Source organism: Eschrichtius robustus, chromosome 2 (assembly GCF_028021215.1).
Source record: "Eschrichtius robustus isolate mEscRob2 chromosome 2, mEscRob2.pri, whole genome shotgun sequence".
NCBI lineage: Eukaryota > Metazoa > Chordata > Mammalia > Artiodactyla > Eschrichtiidae > Eschrichtius > Eschrichtius robustus.
The window spans coordinates 141,024,499-141,044,956 of record NC_090825.1 but is presented as its reverse complement, the minus strand read 5'-3'; positions in this window follow the sequence as shown (position 1 = coordinate 141,044,956).

The following is a 20,458-nucleotide window of genomic DNA, read 5'->3' as shown; positions in this document are numbered from 1 at the left end:
GAAAACAGTACTATCTACCATCACATCAAAAAGAATACCACTTAGAAATAAACCTTCCTAAGGAGGCAAGAGGCCTGTACTCAGAAAACTATAAGATACTGTTGAAAGAAATCAAAGGTGACACAAACAGATGGAGAGATATACCATGTTCTTGGACTGGAAGAATCAACATTGTGGGAATGACTATACTACCCAAAGCAATCTACAGATTCAGTGCAATCCCTATCAAACTACCGATAGCATTTTTCACAGAATTAGAACAAAAAATTTTACAATTTATATGGAAACACAAAAGACCCTGAATAGCCAAGGCAATCTTGAGACAGAAAAACGGAGTAGGAGGAATCAGGCTCCCTGACTTCAGACTATACTACAAAGCTACAGTAATCAGGATAGCATAGCACTGGCACAAAAACAGAAATATAGATCAATAGAACAGGACAGAAAGTCCAGAGATAAACTCATGCACCTATGGTCAAGTAATCTATGACAAAGGAGGCAAGAATATACAATGGAGAAAAGACAGTCTCTTCAACAAGTGGTGCTGGGAAAACTGGACAGCTACATGTAAAAGAATGAAATTAGAACACTCTCTAACACCATACACAGAAATAAACTCAAAATGGATTAAAGACCTAAATGTAAGACTGGATATGATAAAACTCGTAGAGGAAAACATTGGCAGAACACTCTCTGATATAAATCACAGCAAGATCTTTTTTGATCCACCTCTGAGAGTAATGAAAATAAAAACAAAAATAAACAAATGGGACCTAATGAAACTTAAAAGCTTTTGCACAGCAAAGGAAAACCATCAAAAAAACGAAAAGAAAACCCTCAGAATGGGAGAAAATATTTGCAAACAAAGCGACCAACAAGGGATTAATCTCCAAAATATACAAAGAGCACATGCAGCTCAATATCAAAAAAAAAAAAAACAAACCCAATATCAAAAAAAAAAAAAACCAATAAAAAATGGGCAGAAGACCTAAATAAATATTTCTCCAAAGAAGATATATGGATGGCCAAGAAGCACATGAAAAGGTGCTCAACATCACTAATTATTAGAGAAATGCAAATCAATACTACAATGAGGTATCACCTTACACAGGTCCGAACAGCCATTATCAAAAAATCTACAGACAATAAATGCTGGAGAAGGTATGGAGAAAAGGGAACCCTCCTACACTGTTGGTGGGAATGTAAATTGGTACAACCACTATTGATAACAGTACGGAGATTCCTTAAAAAACTAAAATTAGAGCTATCATGTGATCCAGCAATCCCACTCCGGGCATATATCCAGAGAATAGCATAATTCGAAAGGATACATACACCCCAATGTTCAATGCAGCACTATTTACAATAGTCAGGACGTGGAAGCAACCTAAGTGTCCAGCGACAGATGAATGGATAAAGAAGATGTGGTATATATATACAATGGAATACTACTCAGCCATAAAAAAGAACAAAATAATGCCATTTGCAGCAACATGGATGGACCTAGGGATTGTCATACTGAGTGAAGTAAGTCAGAGAAAGACAAATATATGATATCGCTTATATGTGGAATTTTAAAAAACGGATACAAATGAACCTATTTACAATACAGAAATTGAGGCACAGATGTACAAAACAAACTTATGGTTACCAAGGGGGATGGGGAGGGATAAATTGGAAGATGGGGATTGACATTTACACACTACTCTATGTAAAATAGATAAGTAATAAGAACCTACTGTATAGCACAGGGAACTTTATTCAATATTCTGTAATGACCTACATGGGAATAGAATTTTAAAAAGAGTGGGTATATGCATATGTATAACTGACTCACTTTGCTGTACAGCAGAAACTAACATGACATTTTAAATCAACTATATTCCATTTAAAAAAGAACCTCTTCCTTTCTCATCCACCTTTCTGTCTTTAATTTTTTTAGATAGCATTATTGAGGTATCAATGATACACAATAAACTGCATATATTTAAAGTGTATGATTCGTTAAGTATACACCAGGGACTCTAACACCATTAGCAAGTACATAAATATGTCCATTATCCCCTGAAGTTATCTCATATCCTTCGATAATCACCACCTCCTACCCTTCCAAACACTGCTCCCTCCACACTTTATTCCCAGACAACCACTGATCTGTTTGCTAAAGGTTACAGAATCTATAGAATTCACTACAGATTCGTTTGAATTTGCTAGACTTTTATATAAACATAATCGTATGTACTCTTTTTTTTTTCCTGGCTTCTTTCATTCAGCATAATTATTTTTAGATTCATCCATGTTTGATGTGTATCAATAGTTGATAGTCATTACTTTTAAATGCTAAATAGTGCTCCACTGTATCTACAATATTTCATTTAATCATTCATTTCTTGAGGGATATCTGGGTCATTTGCAATTTTTCAGATAAATTACAAATTATTTGTAATTACAAAAAACCTTCTCTTAAATACTGGTGTACAAGTGTTGTATAAACACATATTTTCATTTGGTAAATGCCAAAGAGTAGGACTGCTGAGTCCAGTCAGATGGTAAATGTACACCTAACTTTTAAAGAAACTACCAAACTGTTTTCCTGTGTCATTTCACCATTTTACATTCCACTACAATATATGGGGTTACCAGCTGCTTCATTTCCTTGCCAACATCGGGTATGGTCATTTTTTTTAAAACTTTAGACGTTCTAATAGGTGTTTCATGTTATTTCACTGTCATTTTAATTTTTATTTCCCTAATGACTAATAATCTGAACATCACTGAAAGTGTTTATTTTCTATTCAAATATCTTCAATGATGAAGTGTCTGTTCAATATTTGTACATATTTTAAAAATTTGTTTCATTTGTTATTGTTGTTTTGAGAGTATTTTATATATTCTGATACAAGTCCATGTTTGTGGCTTATCTTTTAATTCTCTTTTTTAAAGACTAGATGTTAATTTTGATTATGTCCAAATATCAAAAAAATTATAGACCAGGCTTTTCTTGTTGTACCAAATAAATATTTGCCTAAACAGAGGTCATAAATAGTTTTTCTTATATTTTCTTCTAGAAGTTTTATAGTTTTAGCTCTTATGTTTAAGTTTATGATTCATGTTGAGTGAATGTATGCATATAGTACAAGGTTTGGATCAAAATGCTTTCTTTTTTTTTTGTAGGGGGATAGATATACAACTGTCTGAGCAGGGTTTGTTAAAAAGGCAATCCTTTCTCCCCTGAATTGCCTTTGCACTTTTGTCAAAAATCTATTGACCACGTAAGTAAGGGTCTATTTCCGTACTTTCTATCCTGTTCCATTAAATTGTTCCTTTATTTTGTTGCTAACACAGCCTTCATCAAGGAAGTTTTAAAATAAACCTTGAAGTTTTAATCCTCCAACATTGTTCTTCTTTTTCAAAGCTGTTTTGTCTAAGTCCTTCGTATTTCCGTAAAAATTTTAGAAATGGCTTGTCGATTTTATATAAACTCTACTTGAATGTTGATTGGAGTTGGAATGAATCGATATATAATTTTGGGAATAACTGAATTCTTAAACAATATAGAATCTTCTCCTCCATTAATACAATATATCACTCCATTTATTTAATTCCTCTCAGCAATGTTTTGTAAATTTTGGTCCATAAGTCTTACATACTTTTGGTCATATTTATCTCTAAATATTTTATATTTTTATGTTATCAAAAAATAAATTCACCACATGACCCAACAATTCCACTCTTAGGTATCTATCCCAGAAAATTAAAAATATATGCTTACACAAAGGCTTGTATGTGACTGTTCATAGTGTTATTTACAATAGGCAAAAAGTGGATACAACCTTAGCAACCACAAACCAATAAATATAACACACTATGGTATATCCATACAATAGAATACTATTTGCTAATAAAAGGAATAAATTTCTAATACTTGTTACTACATGGATAAACCACAAAAGCATTTTGCTAAGTAAATTGAGCTGGTCACAAATTACCACATATGTATTATTCCATTTATATGAGATGGTCAGAATAGACAAATCTATAGAGAAAAATTAGATTAGTGGTTGCCTGGGGCTGGAAGCAAGTTAAGGGTCAGAGACTGATTGATTAAGAGATCTTTTTGGTGTGATGGAAATATTTTAAATTTGAATTGTGGTGGTATTGTACAACTCTATAAATTTACTAAAAAACATTGAACTGTATATCTAAAATGAGTGAATTCCATGGTTTATAAATTATACCTCATTAAAGCTATTCAAAGGGGTGTATATAAAACAAATACAGAAATCAGAATGTGTACCAAATATTAGATGATATTAGGGAAATATTATTAATTTTCTTAAGGGCAATAATTATATTATGGTTTTGTATAAAAAAAGTGCTTATTATTAAGATATGCATGAGATATAGTATCACGATGTCTGGGAGTTACTTCAAGTGGTTCCCTCTTTCTATATATAATATATATTGCATATATATAGCATAGATATATATATAAAGTAAATATGATAAAATATTAATAGTTGTTGAATAAAGGTAGAAGTTATACATGTATTCATTGTACTAATGTTCATGTCTAATTGAAAAATTTTATATAAAAATTTAGAAAAAGTGTTGGATCATATCATTAGATGTTGGGAAGGGCTAAGATCAAATTCAGCAGCCATTCTTTGTGAAGATTCTAACTAAAGTGGGAATAGAGGTAAATGGCTTTAATATTTAAAGAAAAAAAAAGACCAATTACTCCAAACCTTCAGCAAATATTATTCAAAGTGTTAAGATGCTAATCTTCTCTTATTTTAAATCAGATACTAAAAAGTGATGCCTGTTAATACAATTTTTACTTGATATTGTATTGAAAATTTTCATAAATGCAACAGAAAAGAAAGTTAATAACTGGAAAATATATTAAGTTCTTTAGTTTGAGCTGATAACCCAATGGAATCTAGTGAAAATTACTAGATTTAATAAGAATTTTTTGTAAGATGGCTGGATGAAAGTCAACTATAAGAGCATCAAGAGCTTTTCTATACTCCTATAAGTGTAATAAACCAAAGAGAGAGCAATCTCACTTACAGTAACAAGAAAATATTTTTAATTCATAAGAATACATGTAAAAGGAATATGTTACAGAAAACTGTGCCTAAATATATCATAAAATGTCAATTCTTCCACATTTAATATAAAAATTAATTGCAATTATAACACCAAAGGAAGGCCACTTTTGTAAAGAACTGGATAAAATCATCTTAAAGTTCAAATGGAAGAAGAGTGAGGGGAAAAATACCTTGCCAGCAACAATATATGCTATAAAGCCTCTGTGATCAAATCAATATGGTGTTAGTATAGAAAAATACATACAGGATCAGAACTGAGTAGTTAAACCAGAAGTATCCTCCTGTGCATGGGATCTACACGTGCTATGGCAAAGGCAATCATTCAGTGGGAAATCAAATAGTGCTGGCAAAGCTACCTATCCTTCTGGGAAAAAAATGCCCAGACTCTCACATTTACAAAATTAAATATTATGGATGAATTAAAAACAAATTCAAATAATATGCAATATTAAACTCTTGCAAAATAATCAAGAAGACTACATGTACAATCAGGGGTCATCTCATGGTACACAGAATAGGAGAGATTTCTCAGAGACTGGAATTCCAAAGGCTACAAAAAAAGATAGAGCCAAATATAAAAATATAAAGATTAAAAATATTAATTGACCAAAATAATAGTTAAAAATTAAAGCTCATAAATAGAAAAAATGTAAATTTGATGACAAGGGTTATTATCTATAATACACAAAGACATCTTACACATTGACAAGATGACCACAAAGGATCTATTTGAAATATGGAGAAAGACTATCCATAGACATTTCAGAGATGAAGAATATATTGAACTAACACTAAAAATGCTATGATTTACTAGTAGTCAGATAAAAGAAAATTAAAGTGGGACTGAGTTATTTTTTACAAACTCTTGTCCTGCAAAAATTTAAAAAGAACTATAACACCCCATAGTAGGAATGTGGAACAAAGGGTACTCAAGCATTGATGGTGAAAACATGAACTACCTTTTTAGAATGTAATCTGAAAACATCAAGATTATATCCACACATACACACACACACACCTTTCTCATGAAAAATAATGTACTAAATAAAATATAAGGACATTGCCTTAGCTAAATTTCCTCCACTTTGGAAGTTAGTGCTTCTTTCATACCAGGTGTGAGAGAAACCCTCCTTTAACCTCAGAGGGAGGATTAGAGAACCAATGATGAAAATATGAAGTAATGGTGGCCATTAGACTTTCTCTGTAGCAAAAAGCCAGTTGTGGAGATGGGCATATAGATGAGTCTAAGTCAGTCTGGAGAGTCCCATAAATCAGGCCTGAGAGAGTCATGAGCAAGAATGCGTGAGGCACCATTGTTCATAATGGAAAAACACTGGAGACAAAGCCAATGCTCAGAAAGAAGGATTGTTGAATAAATTGTGGCATATCCATTATGTGAAAATTTGTACAATCTAAGAAAAGAATTAAAAATATTCCAGATGACCCAAATGGTTTGCATGAGGTACTACTGAATGAGAAAACAAAGTTTCAAACATTTATGTATAATTTGATCTCCTCTTTTTTTAAAATTAATTAATTTATTTACTTATTCATTTTTGGCTGCATTGGGTCTTTGTTGGCGCACCGCAGGCTTTCTCTAGTTGCGGCAAGTGGGGGCCACTCCTCGTTGCAGTGTGCAGGCTTCTCATTGTGATGGCTTCTCTTGTTGTGGGGCACAGTCTCTAGGAGCGTGGGCTTCAGTAGCTGTGGCACGTGGGTTCAGCAGTTGTGGCTTGTGGGCTCCAGAGCACAGGCTCAGTAGTTGTGACACACGGGGTTGCTCCACGGCATGTGGGATCTTCCAGGACTGGGGCCCGAACCTGTGTCCTCTGCATAGGCAGGCAGATTCTTAACCACCGCGCCACCAGGGAAGTCCTAATTTGATCTCCTCTTGAAAAACAATTTAAAAACCTTTGATGCGTATTGTATATGTACACTGTATAGAAGCGAGTACCTGAGTATACATACATGGCTGTGTGTACATATAGAGATAGATAGGATTCTTTATATATGAAGAAAAAAATATATCCTTGTAGGAACTATGGAGGGGGAGTCAAAGAAAATACTACTCTAAGAATACAAACACTGGGGCTTCCCTGGTGGCGCAGTGGTTAAGAATCTGCCTGCCAATGAAGGAGACACGGGTTCGAGCCCTGGTCTGGGAAGATCCCACATGCCGCGGAGCAACTAAGCCTATGAGCCACAATTACTGAAGCCCGTCCACCTTAGAGCCCGTGCTCCGCAACAAGAGAAGCCACCACAATGAGAAGCCTGCGTACCACAACGAAGAGTAGCCCCCTCTCGCCGCAACTAGAGAAAGCCCACATGCAGCAACGAAGACCCAACGCAGCCAAAAATAAATAAACAAAATAAAATAATTAATTAAAAAAAAAGAATACAAACATATAATCACTTTTTACATTCATATATACTTTGTTTGTATATCTCTCTCTGAATTAAAGTATAAGGCTAAACATTAAAAGGAAAACACAAAACCAGTACTGACATGCAATTTAATACAAATCCCAGTGATATCATGTCATATCTTTATTATTCCAGTTGCCACCTCATACAGCTTAATTGCACTGTAGTCAGGTTAAGCTTCCTCCAAAGCTATTTTTGCATTATCCTCCTCTCTTAGGCAAATGGCACCATAGGGTTTATGCCACCTGTAAATCCAGTCAAACGCATTCAAATTACGATGCAAGATTTTGTTTATCACCCCTGTCAGACCCATCTTCTTACTTGTCAGCATGTTTTATGAACGCATTTCCGTCCTCAACTCTCCAAAATTATCATCACTCCTACCAAATCAATATGTTTGCTGTGCCAAAATCGTATATTAGGCTTACTGCAGTTTCTTTGATCATTGAAGTTCTTTCAAATAAAGTATTCCCCAGCCTCCTCTTTACCAGCTCATGTCACTCACTTCCCTTAAAATACCACTTCATTGCAAATTAAAAGACTTAAACCCATCCTTATCCATTGATCCATTTCTGGGAATAGTCAATGAGGGTCAAAAAGATTTAGTGACAAGGATGTTCACTGAAACTTTATAATAGCAACAACACCAGAAACCGTTGTGTGATTAGCAGGAGAGAGTTAGTTAAATAAATTACAGCACATCAATACAACAACCAAAAGGGAGATATTAAAAATCACGTTGAAAACTACATGATCTCACAGAAAAAAAAAAAAAATTTAGTATTTATCCTTAAAATTAAAAAAAGGTTTCAAAACATAGCAATTGTTTAATTGATGGAGTTTTATATTATGCAATACTACAGATATATAATTTGTAAGAAAACATAGTCATTAGTTTCACAGGGCGGTTTCTTATAATATTGTTCAGGAATGGATGATGGTATCATTGCCAAGACCAATTTGAGAAAAGCAATTTAAAGACAATTTAAAGCAAAAGGAGCGAGATAGGAGAGTGCATGGTGTTGAGCTGGATGCTTACGTGCAGAACAGAACTTAAAGTATTTGGAATGGAGAGGCCATATTTTCCAGTAAAGTCTTCCTAAACATTGGTTCTCTCAGCCACAGTTATGTATAATTATGCATACTTATTTAGAGGCAGTGAGTTAGAAATTATATTTTCTGGCTAGTATCTACAGTACAAATATTTTATGTTATCAGTTAAATGCAATCAACAAAATCTATATAAAATTTAAATTATCAGGTAAAAAATTTTAAACCTGTTATGATAGATGCTGACCCAACTGCCCTTTACAATTTTTTCCCCTGTTCCATCTAAGTAAAAAGTTTGGAAAATTAAATACTAATTTTCACAACCCCCTTTACAGCTAGCCTTGCCCCTGCAACATAGTTATATACAGTGAGATGTAAGCAGAATTTTCTTGGTGGTTTTCTGAGAATTTCTTACTCAGTAATAATAAGTGACAGCTACAGCCAGCACCATTCCTTCCTACTTTTTCCTTGCCTTTATCACAGACCTGAGGCCTGAAGCTTTTCAAGCCACCACGAGGGAAGGACCAAGGGGATTAAACAGATTTGCTCAAGTAATTTCAACTATTACAAAGTTTAGATAAGTGCCTCAAAGAAAAAAAGTAGAGGGTCTCCAGCTGGTACTGAAACATTTCTCTTATAAATAATAAATATATTTACCTAATTAAACAAAATATATGAATATATTTTCATGATAAACCTTCAAATTATCAAAAAGTATAATAAGTGAAAAACACATAGCATCCACCTTTCCTCATCCCCAGCTGCAATTCTCTTTTTTTAAGACTATTTTTTTAGGGCAGTTTTAGATTTATAACAAAATTGAGAGGAAGGTTCAGAGATGCATTTCTCTTTTCAAAGGGAATCCCTGTAAATAGCTTGCTCTTTGTTTTGCAAGACCTCTGTTTAAGTATTTACAAACATATATATGTAGCATTAAAGCATATATGCTTTTGTTTTATATGATTTAGCCAGAAATGGTACTGTGTGTATTGTTCTGAAATATTCTTTCCTCACTTACTAATATGACAAGGAAATCTTTCCAGATATGTCCATATAGGTTTCACCTCATTCCTTTTATCTACTGTATTGTAAGCCAAAGTATGAAGGCACTTTTGTATATTTGAATATTCCTTATTGCAGGGAATTTAGGTTATATTCAATTTTTTGCTATTATAAGTGCTGCTATAATATACATTCATGTTTGTGAATTTTTTGTGCATAGGTGTGAGCAATTATTTGGGCTAAATACCTAGTTCTACAATAGTGGCTGGAAGAATAGGTAAGCTAATTTGTAAGTTTTGATAGTTACTGTCAAATTAACTTCATAAGAATGTTTTATAAATATATATTATCATTGGTAAATGAGACATTGTGTTTCCCTACAATCTTACCCAAAATTGATATCATTAATCACTTTTAGTTATTCTTGCAAATGTGATAGGCAAAAATAAAATCCATTTTAATTTGCATTCCCTAATTATTCAGTTATCTTGTCATACATTTATTGAGAAACATATTACATATTTTCTTTCGTGCCTAGCTGATTCATATATTTTGTCTTTTTTTCTATAAGCTGACTTTTTGTTATTGATTTTAGTGTTTCTTTTTACATTCCTGATGTTAATTTTTAGCCATTTTTTACACAGGAAAGAAATATTTTACCCAAGTATGCCAATTGATAATTTATCTTTGTTTAAATATTTCATTTCTACAGAGCATTTAATTTTTATATAGTTAAACTTATCAGCTTTTGTTTAAGGTTCAGGTGCATTCTCAGGCTTAGGCAGGCTTGCTCCTACCAGAAAGTTATAACAATTATTCAAAACTTCTTTCAAAAGTTTTTATGTTTGACCCTAAATTTAACTATTTAGCCCACCTGGGAAGTATTTTTGTGTATGCTATGATTTAGTGTTCTAACTTTGTTTTCTAAATAGAAAGTCAGAACATTTTTATTAATTAGTTTCATGAAATATCACCATTTTCCCCTTATTCACTTGCTCATACTTTCATGATATTTTATGTTATTATGAAATATTTCAGACATCTAGAAAATCACAATGAATAAACATAGCAACCAATGAGTGGCCACTATTCAGGTATATTTAATCATAACCTTTTTTTTTTTTTTTTTTTGCTTGAGATTAGAGAAAAAAATCAGTACAGATAATAGCCCCTTCCATTCCTAATGTCACTCCTCTCTCTTTAGAGAACATTTATTTACTGAAGTTATTGTGCATAATTCCCATTTATGTGCTTATAATTTTCTACATGTATGTAGCCATAAACGATAGAATTCCCATGCTTTATGCTTGACATTAAGTGATAGTGTATTCTAGCATGACTTCACAATTTCCTTCCCCATCATTTTATTTTTTGAGATTTTTTTTCCAGATGATTATTACATTTTACAATCAAAAGGTTTTTGTATTTAATCATATCACTAACTGGTTTCTCTTCTGTTATTTCTCTTATTTTGTATCTGTTTTTGAATTTTTAAATCTATCTTGCTAACTTATATTCTCTTGAAATGTTTTAGAATATGTTTGTGGGTGGTTAGAATTCTCAGTTCCTATATTACTGAAGCTATTCCTTCTCTCTTGAATGCTGCTATAGACGATATAGAATTTTGTATTATTATTTCATTGTCATCTAACAGTTAGCGGTCCTCTTGGTTCTGTTGGGATGCTGACTCTTATTTTGTAGTTAATTATTTTAAATTATCTTTAAAAGTCATAAGATTTCCTCATCAGCCTTGGTTTAATCTTTTCTGCATAACATATATGATGTACTTGTTTTTTCATGTATCTCACTTGAGAATTGGCAGTCACTTCCTCTGTGAATAATTATAACTTTACTAGCTCTTGATATTTTCTTCTATTGCCTCTGATTATTTCCTTCCCCTTTTCATTGATTTTTCTTTTTAGAAGTTATATTAGGTGAATATGGCTTTATATTTCTTTTTCATCTAAGCATTTTAAATTCTCTTTCACATTTTTTAATCTTTGTCCTTTACTGTATTTTCAGTAAGTTTCTTCCAGTTTTCAATTCAAAAAAAATCTGTCTATTCTACCCAAGTGCCTATCTAAATATTTTCTCCTTGATATTTTTCTATTTTCAAGGTATTTATTTGACTCCTTTTAAAACAGATACCCCTCAAATACCCAAAAATGTAATATCTACTCCCACTCTCTGAAAATGTAAAATACATTTAAAAAAATCCTTGCATTTGCTCCATCAACATTGTGGGTTTGTATGTTATTTTTTCCATTTTTCAATTTTGTTGCTTGTCTCTGATATTGATTTTCAAATGCTTGTTGTTGTTTAGTTATGTGTTATATTTTCATTTGGGGTTCCATATTCACCTGTTTTGAGGTACTATTTCTATTTACTATGAATTGCTTTCAGTGAATATGAATGAGCCACAGGACTGCTGTCAAATAGAATGTGCTGGTAGTCTGACTACCCCCATGAAGGCCCCCAAGCCCTTAACCGCTAATAATACTGATACCAGTTGGCCTTCTGGATGCAGAGAATTTTTCCTAATTCTCTCATTCCAGGGCAAATATCTCTGCTGTTCACTGCTTGACATAAAGAGGGAACAAAGTTTCAAACCAGTCAGCTAGCTTGACTGGGCTATTTTCTCAAATATGTTGACATATTTGAGACTGGGACTTCTAATCTGCTTCTTAAATCCACTGTCTCTGAATAACTAAATGACTGTGACAACAGAGTCATATCTTCGAGTTCCAGGAATTCTGGAATCATGGAAAAAGCATCCATTTAAAAAATTAAACACTAATGTAAATCCTCTTCATATGACTTGGGACTTGGAGTAAACATGTGGCCATAGGGCAGTGAATGAACCCTTCTGAGGGCAAATGTCCACATTGTAATAAGGATGATAATAGCTTTATCACAGGTTTACAGTGAGGATTAGACATACTATATGTAAAATACTTATAAGAATATTTGGCACATAGTATCTGCTTTAGAAGTGATAGTTTACTCCATAATATTTAAATACATTAACTATGGTAATTGGTGAACACTTATCTAACAAGGCATTGACAATTCAGAATATCTATTTAGCTGTTATTTAGTAAAGATAAAAGATAAAATGTTTGAGAAAATGAGGGCACCCGATAGCTAGATTTTACTGGATTAAAAGACTAGAAAATATTAATTGTATGAAGCGTTACAGTGGTAGTTCCAAAGAGTAAAAGCTTAATAATTTGGAGGAGGCAATCAAAAAAATAATTCCTGCTTTTCAAAATTGGCCTTATATATTGCCTCATCTAGATGCAAATATAGATGATTACCATTATTGCTGCTTCAACCTCAGATTTTATGGAGATAAGCAAGTACTTGTGATCAAGCATTCTTACTGAAATCTAAAGGAATTCACAGTTCAGGTAGCAACTTTGGATACCAAGTTTAAAGGGTAGAAGGAGAGAAGTTGTTGTGGAAGCAGTTTTATATACAGATACCTACAAAGTTAGGCAGCTTATTTGGAATCCAAATATATTTTTCTTACTATCATTTGGAGCCTTCTATGATTTACAGGTGTGGGGGGAGCAGAATATGTGACCCCACAATATTCCACTTTGGCATGTGGATTATTTTAGCTGAAGGTACTAAGGCCTAAGAGAGGCAGAAAGTTTTTTTTTTTTTTTCTAACCTCTCCCTAAACTGCCTAAAATAATTTACATAGAGGGTCTGTACCAAGGAAGAGGGCTAATACCAGAGACAACATTTTACAACACAAATTTATCTGCATGACATGGCAAACATCTGTTTACCAAACATCTGCTCTTCCCATCTGCCTATAAATCGTCTTCCTCCCCTTTAAGTCCCAGACCCCTACCTCCTTTTCCTTAGCTCAGGATGGCAGATAAGCCTCAAATACCTGACTATATGAGAGTCTCATACCTTTGGGTACTCGTATGTATAAAATTAATTGTTTTCTCCTGTGAATCTGCCTTATGCCAGTTTAATTATTAGACCAGTTAAAAAACCTAAAAGGGAACAAGGGAAAACTTTTTTCTCCCCTCCACAGATAAGGGTCAGTTTCTGAGGCTGCAAATTAGATCAAATGCTATGGTAGAGCTGATTCACCTTTTCCATGGTCAATTTGATTCACTTTTCTACAGAAAACAAAACAAATAGACCAATTAGCAGATGGTTGCTTCCTTGATCATCTTACTGTCTCAACTAGACTAATACTTTAGTTTCTAACATTGTATATAACAATTTGGAAAAATCAACTAGATTTTCAATTTACCAGGTTGAAACAACCTGAAACATATGGATTTAATCATAATTTCTTATTATACTAAGCAATTAAAAAGTGAACAGGAGAAACTGTAATTTTGTTTAATGCTGATAAAATGCATAAATCACATATTTTAGAGGGCACGTGTATCTCATTACTCCTTCAATAATGAGTTGCAAAAAATAATTTTTACATTTTAAAGAAAGAAGGGAAGTAGAATTAGGGGCTGCTTATACACACTAGCTCTGAAGTCAAAATTATGTGATGATGAACTCTGATTTACTCATTTAAAAGTTGCATGACCTTAGGCAACTTCTCTAACCTCTCTAGGTCAGTTTTCCATCCTGTATGTGAAACAGAGATAACAACAATACTTCATAGGGTTGGTGTAAGAGTTAAAGGAGATAAGGTACACAAAGCACATTAATACAGTGAAAATAATAAGCACTGAGTAAATATTAGCTATGATGATTTTACTTGCATCAGTTAAGCCCTTTTCACTCCACATTTTAAAATAAGAATAATGGACAAGTTTGACACATTTTAAACAGATTTTGTTTTGACAAATACTTAAACCTGGCAAGGAAATCTCACCCAAAGGCATACTGATTCTGTGTATATTTTTGTTCACCTCTAAACCAATGTAATGTAGAGGAGTGAAGAAGAAAACAAACCCTCTAATTTGGTTCTCAGTTTAATCAAGACTGTGAAAATTAGGTCAGTTTTGGAAAAAGAATGGATTTGTAAAACAAATAAACAATTGATTAGCAAGTCAATAGAGACACCAGCTCCTTTAGTGTGTGATTTTTTTAAATTGCAAGTTAAGTTAGGGATGATCAGAGAAAAGTAGAATTTAGGATCAGGAAATCTTTATTATTCTTAATTATAATATAGAAACTCACGTGCTGGCTGACCTCATGTTATAAAAAGGCAAACTACTCTTTAAGTTAAATTTATGCTGATTGGGTCCTTTGATTGTGACTGTGTTCTGTTGTTTTCTTCCTTCTAAATAGAATTGAACACTCAACCCCTAATAATGGATAAAGTCTTTGAATATGTTCAACGACTGCGTAAAATGCCAGTCATATCAATATAAATAATTTCTTTTACACACCTTTATTTAAGTTTTAAAGGAATTGCTGGATGAGGGTGGTTGAAACAGAGTATAAAATTGTGATGGGCTGGTTTCCACAGTATCTTTAAATTTTAAGCTTTTATTCAGTCTCCTTATTTTTTCTTTGTCAGGAAAATTTGTTATTTATATATGATAATGAACTTCATCTTTATTTTAACACTTGAGTTTAAAGATAAAAGGACCTGAAGTCTGTCAGGATGATGTAGACAGGTATTTATCCCAAATCAGTAGGCAGAGACATTTCCTTCTTCATTCGTTCAAGTGTTCACTCCACCAACTGTTTGTGCCATAGAGACCATAAGAATGATTGAGTTTGGGATTGTGGGGAGTGGGAAGAGAAAAGAGTTATTTGTATAACAGAAAATTACAATTCTCAATTTCCTTGAGCTTTACTTACTATTTAGAAAAACTAGATCAGCCATTATTGAGTCATTTAAAAAGTACTTTTAGGTTTACTGTTGTTAATTTCTTTGACATTCATGTCTTTCATTTTGGTAGTTAGCTTATCAGACTTAGGCTTTAAGTGCATTAAATAAACAAACTTTATTTTTGCCTATGATAAAAACTTGTAAGAGACCAAAACTTCTAATGAAAAAAACTTGAAAATCTGAATACATTTTTTTATTATTTTTTTATTGAAATAAAGTTGATTTACAATGCTGTGTTAGTTTCTGGTGTACAGCAAAGTGATTCAGTTATATACATATATATGTATACATACATATGTTACATGTATATGTGTGTGTATATATATACATACATATATATTTTTTTTATATTCTTTACCATTATGGTTTATTACAGGATATTGAATATAGTTCCCTGTGCTATACAGTAGGACCTTGTTGTTTATCTATTTTATATACAGTAGTTTGTATCTGCTAATCCCAAACTCCTAATTCATTGCTTCCCACCCCCTTTCTCCTTTGGTAACCATAAGTTTGTTTTCTATGTCTCTGAGTCTGTATCTGTTTCATAAATAAGCTCATTTGTATCATATTTTAGATTCTACATATAAGTGATACCATATGATATTTGCCTTTCTCTGTCTGACTTATTTAACTTAGTATGATAATCTCTAGGTACATCCATGTTGCTGCAAATGGCATTATTTCATTCTTTTTTTTGGCTGAGTAGTATTCCATTGTATGCATATATACCACATCTTCTTTATCCATTCATCTGTTGATGGGCATTTAGGTTGCTTCCATGTCTTGGCTATTGTAAATAGTGCTGCAATGAACATTGGGGTGCATTCATTTTTTTTCAAATTAGAGTTTTCTCCAGATATGTGCCCAGAAGTGGGACTGCTGGATCATACGGTAACTCTATTTTTAGTTTTTTGAGGAACCTCCATAATGTTCTCCACAGTGACTGTACCAATTTACGTTACCACCAACAATGTAGGAGGGTTCCCTTTGCCCTGCACCCTCTCCAGCATTTGTCTAATGATGGCCATTCTGACTGGTGTGAGGTGATACCTCACTGTAGCTTTGACTTGTATTTCTCTAATAATTCGTGATGTTGAGCATCTTTTCATGTGCCTTTTGGCCATCTGTATGTCTTCTCTGGAGAAATGTCTAATTAGGTCTTCTGCCCATTTTTTCATTGGGTAGGTTTTTTGGTTTTGTTTTGTTATTGAGTTATATGAACTTTTTTTTTTTTTTTTTTGGAAATTTAAGCCCTTGTCACTTGCATTGTTTGCAAAATTTTCTCCCAGTCCGTAGGTGCTCTTTTCATTTTGTTTATGGTTTCCTTTGTTGTGTAAAAGCTTATAAGTTTGATTAGGTCCCATTTGTTTATTTTCTCTTTTATTTCTATTGCCTTGGGAGACTGACCTAAGAAGACATAGCTACGATTTATGTCAGAGAATGTTTTGCCTATGTTCTCAAAAATCTGAATACACTAAAAAAAATCTCTTTAAATGTTTGAAATACAGCTGATGCAGGCAGTAATTGGGGGTTCCAGGTACTGGAAATAAGGAAAAGAATTGAAGCTAAAAGTCTGAAATCTTCAATATCCAACATATTTAAAGTTCTGGAAGAAAATAACTGCTAACATAGAATTCAGTTTCCAGCAAAAATGGTCCTCAAAGATGAAGGTAAGTGGTTCCACTTCTGGGATGATAGTATGAGGAGCTATGCAGACTCACTTCCCAAAGTGAGATAAAAAGCTGATAAAAATTACACAAGAACCAATGATTTAAAGTCTCTGGAAATTATCGTAAGGACATGGAGTTAAGTGAAAAAACATTTTTTTTCATAAAAATCTACTAAAACTTGGTAAGAATGGTAAGAGTTTGTGGCATTTGACCCATAACTTGCTCCCTCCACATTGTTTCCCTAAAGTCAACTGGATGAAGCTCCATTCTAGGCAAGTATGGCCCACAAGGTAGGGTTCCCTTAAGCCGCAGGATTTTTCATCTCCTACAACTCTAAACTGAAGAAACTAAATATTTCATGAATGTGGTTGAAGACTGGGGGTTTTCTTCATCCATCCAACCTCTACCCATAGGACAGAAGCTTTACCCCCCGAAAAGACATGAGATATACAGAAAACAAAAAGTAAAATGGCAGATATAAATCCAAATGTAGCAATAATAACATTAAACATGAATGGAATAAATAATCAAAAGTCAGAGATTGTCAGAATAGACAACAAGATCCAACTACATGCTGTCTACAGTAGATACACATTAGATTTGACTATATAAAGATATGGAAAGTAAAAGAATAGAAAAGGATATAAGAAAAAAATGCAACCTTAAGAAAACTGGAGCAGCTATCCTAATATCAGAAAAACTAGACTTAGAAAAAGTGTTACCACATATAAAGTGGGACATTTTATAATGATAACATGGTCAATCCACCAGGAAGTTATGACAATTATAAACACAAATGCACCTAACAAGAGAGCTCCAAAATGCATGTAGCTAATATGATGGAACTGATGAGAAAAAATAGGCAATTCAACAATAATAGTTGGAGATTTCAATACCCACTTTTAATTATGAATAGAACAACTAGGCAGAAGATCAACAAGGTACTAGAAAATCTGAGCACCACTAAACCACAAGATAGATCTAGCATATATCTATAGAACTCTCCTCCCAGAAAAATACACATTTTTTTTAAAGCACAGATATAATATTTTCCATGATAGATCATATTCTAGGCTATAAAGAAAGCTTTAATAAATTTAAAAGGATTGAAATTATACAAAGTATATTCCCCAACCACACAGAATGAAATTAGAAATTAATAACAAAAATAACTTTGGGAAATTCACAAATATGTAGAAGTTAAACCACACGATCATAGACAACCAATGTGTCAAGGAAAAATATACAAGACAAAATAGAAAATACGTTGAGGTAAATGAAGATTAAGATACAACACACCAGGACTTATGGGATCCAGCTGAAGCAGTGCTTAAAAGGAAATTTATAGCTATGAATGCTTACATTAAATAAAATAGAAGACAGATCTCAAATCAACAATCTAACTCTCCACCTTAAGACACTGGCATAATTTCATTTATGCTAAACTCTAGAAAATATATATCTATTCTTTAGTGGCAAAAACATCTCACAGTTACTTGGAGTCCGGGATGGGTAGTTAGGATGGATTGATTTAGAAAAGGAACAAGAGCAATTTTGTAGATGATGGAAATATTTAGTATCTTGATTATGGTTGTGATCATACAGAGTGCATATTTTCTTAAAATGCATCAAACTAGAGTTAAAAAGTTTGCATGCCATTTTATGTAAATTATCACAGTAAAATTGATTTAAAATTAAAAATAATTAAAAAGCAATGTGCATAGTATTCTACCATTTGTATGTAGATAGATGATGATGAAAATAGGTATACAGATGATTAGATAGGTAGATAGATAGATGGTTGGGTGACTGGATAGGTATTGCAAATGTTGGTTGGTGCATAGAGTAATTTCAGCTTTCACAAGAAACCGGTAACAGTGGTTACCGCTGGGGAAGGCAGCTAACTCATTTGGGAATGTGTAGTAAGGTTTACTTTTCACTGTAAATCCTATGAAGTTCTTAAATCTGTACCATGTGCATATACTACCAGATTAATAAAAATAATTAAAAATAATGAAATAAAAGTAATATAAAGATATTTTCCAAAAAAGAGCATATTTTTCCAGCATACAAATACTAAAAGAAATGATAAAAGGAGTTATTCAATCAGAATGAAAATGCTTCCATATAAGACATATATTTCCTATATAAAATAAGAAAAAAATGAAGAGACATAGAAATGTCAATATGTGGGTAAATCTAAATGAATAATTACCATGCAAACAGTAACAAGATGTCTTTTAAAATACACATAGAAAAATAAAGCATGATAGCATTACATGGGAAATGCTAACAGTACCAGTGTATTTTAATGTTTCTTTAAATAAATCAAGAGCTAGAGTTACCAGAAAAGAATAGAGGAAGGAAGGAAGGAAGGAAGGAAGGAAGGAAGGAAGGAAGGAAGGAAGGAAGGAAAGAAGGGAGGAGGGAGGGAGGAAAGGCAGAGAGGGAGGGACAGAGGGAGGGAGGAATGAAGAACAACAGACTCTAGAAATACCCTGTGACTCAGTAATTCCACTCTGGGAGAATACACAATTCATACAGACTACTGGAAAGTATGAGAATGAAAGAACAGCTACTTCGTGCAACAACAGGTGATTCTTACAAACACAATAATGAATGAAAAAGCCAAAAGAGCAAAGTTTATAAATAGATAGAAATAATCTATAAACAGCAACATCAGGTGTCAGGGTAATGACTCCCTTTGGGTTAGACAGGCTAGGGACTGACACAGGCCTCTCATGTACTGGTAATGGTCTAGCTCTTAATCTGGTTGGTAATTGCATGGTGCGTTCACATTGTAAAACTTCATTGAATTTATGATGAGTAAACTCTTCTGCATGTGTTATATGTCACTAAAATTCACTGATAAAAATAAATTGAACTAAGTACATCCATTGATATATATTTACATTAAGCTTTTAAATCTTTATCATCAGTCACTATAATGAAAAACCTCATCAATGATTTAATAGTGTTTTGATGTATATTAAAATGATTACTAATGAACAAATGATGAAATCAGCTCTCACGGTTTTATTACCATCAATATATCTATATTAAGCTATTTAAATAATGCAGGCTTCTGTAAAAATATCAAATGTATCTATACATATGCCTCAGCAGATATTTTAAATATTATAGGGTACTTAATTAGACAATCAATTTTCCTTAAAATTGAAATATTTAACAAAATGTATTTTAAACAGTATTTTTAAATTAATCACATTGCTTCACAATCAGATCCCTAAAGAGAAGTCATAAAGAAAAAAAAATTAATCCAATACATGTGACCAAAAAAGTTTCAAAGTTGCAGAGACACACATAACCCAAATATCTACTTGTGGGAATATTCCCAGCTC